Below are 1,967 nucleotides of genomic sequence, written 5' to 3'. Positions count from 1 at the left end.
GAGGAGGCTGAGGCCGGGGAGGAGGCTGAGGTCGGGGAGTAGGCTGCGGCCCTGTCATCCTCTATATACCTGCAGTGTGTATAGATACTTGTGTAATGTCACCATATAGCCTGGTGTGTGCAGATAGCTGGAGGGGTGTGTAGTTATACATTCAGATAGGGTCACTTGTAACCTTGTATTTCTCTGGATTCTTCCCGGTGAACATTATGATGCTTTGCAGAGAATATGAACAGATGTGAAGTGATAACTCATCCCGGAGTGTAATAAAGTGCGGTGTAGAGGGGGACACCCATAATTCCCAAGAAGATCACCCCTTTTCTGTAGTTTATTATCAGCTGGAAAGCGGCTCAAAGTATAAAAGTGAAAAATTCCCAATTTTTTAGTTTTGGGCCAGAACCCTCCAGTGCTTCTGGTACCTGCTCCATACCTGCTTCCATGTGTCCTGTCTGCCTGCAGCTTCCAGTGCTTCTGGTACCTGCTCCATACCTGCTTCCATGTGTCCTGTCTGCCTGCAGCTTCCAGTGCTTCTGGTACCTGCTCCATACCTGATTCCATGTGTCCTGTCTGCCTGCAGCCTCCAGTGCTTTTACTACCTTCTCCATACCTGTTTCCCTGTGTCCTGTCTGTCTGTGGCCTCCAGAGGTTCAAGTCCTCACACCACATGTGTCTTCCTGCTACATCGACATTCAGGATCCATGTGCCCAGATTGGAGAAAATACAATCTGGCCGAAGATTTCAAACATTATAAGTTTATGCTTAAAACATGCAACTCTGTCCTTCACCTTTCCAAACAAACCTGCTTCAAAACCTCATCATCTCACTCTCCAACAATCCTAAGCAGCTCTTTGACACTTTTCATTCTCTCCTTAATCCAAGAGGGGAGGCTACGATCACCGACCTCAGCGCTGACGATCTGACCAATTATTTCAAAGAAAAAATTGACCATATCCGACCGGAAATTTTCTCCCAATCCTGTAATGTCATGCTTTGTACTCCCTCCAGGACTGCATCTAACTCACTTTCTGTCTTTGACGGAAGAAGTGACCAGTCTTCTTGTATCTTCTCACCCTACTACCAGCACCAGTGACCCTATTCCCTCACATCTCCTCCAGTCCCTTTCCCCTGCTGTCACCACTCACTTCATTAAAATATTTCTTTCTCATCTGGTATCTTTTCCTCATTTAAACATGCCAGCATACATCCATTACTTAAAAACCATCAATCAAACAGAAATGTGCTGCTATCTATAGACCCGTCTCTAATCTTCCCGTCATTTCTAAACTAAACTCCTGGAACGCCTGGTCCACTCCCATCTTATCCGCTATCTCTCAGATCACTCTCTTATTGACCCCTTACAATCCGGTTTCTGCTCCTTACAACTCTACTGAAACTGCCCTCACTAAAGTCTCTAATGATCTACTAACAGCTAAATCTAATGGTCCCTGCTCCCTGTTGATTCTCATGGATCCCTCTGCTGCATTCAATATTGTGGATCATCAGTTCCTTCTCACTATGCTCCACTCTATCCGCCTTAAGTATACTGCTCTATCCTGGTTCTCCTCCTACCTCTCTGTCTGCTCTTTAACTAAATCATTTGCTGGCTCCTCCTCCTCTCTTCCCTTTACTGTCGGGGTTCCTCATGGATCAGTCCTTGGTCCCCTCCTCTTCTACTCTTGTCATCTACGCCTCAAAAACCTATCTAGAATTCAACCTTTTCTTACATTTGACTCTGCAAAAATTCTTACTGTTTCTCTTATTCATTCTCGTCTGGACTATTGTAACTCTCTACTAATCGGTCTCCCTCTTACCAAACTCTCCCCCAATCTGTCCTGAACGCCGCAGCCAGGATTATACTCCTTTCCGACTGCTACACCGATGCCTCTACTGTTATGAATGAGTCACCGTAGGAGGCAAAAACAGAAATACTAGCTAAGTCCAGAAAACCAGAGAAGTTGGCAGCTATCGGA

Source organism: Dendrobates tinctorius, unplaced genomic scaffold, assembly GCF_039654945.1.
Source record: "Dendrobates tinctorius isolate UK_male_01 unplaced genomic scaffold, ASM3965494v1 ptg000301l, whole genome shotgun sequence".
In the NCBI taxonomy this organism is placed as follows: domain Eukaryota; kingdom Metazoa; phylum Chordata; class Amphibia; order Anura; family Dendrobatidae; genus Dendrobates; species Dendrobates tinctorius.
This window is presented reverse-complemented; position numbering follows the sequence as displayed.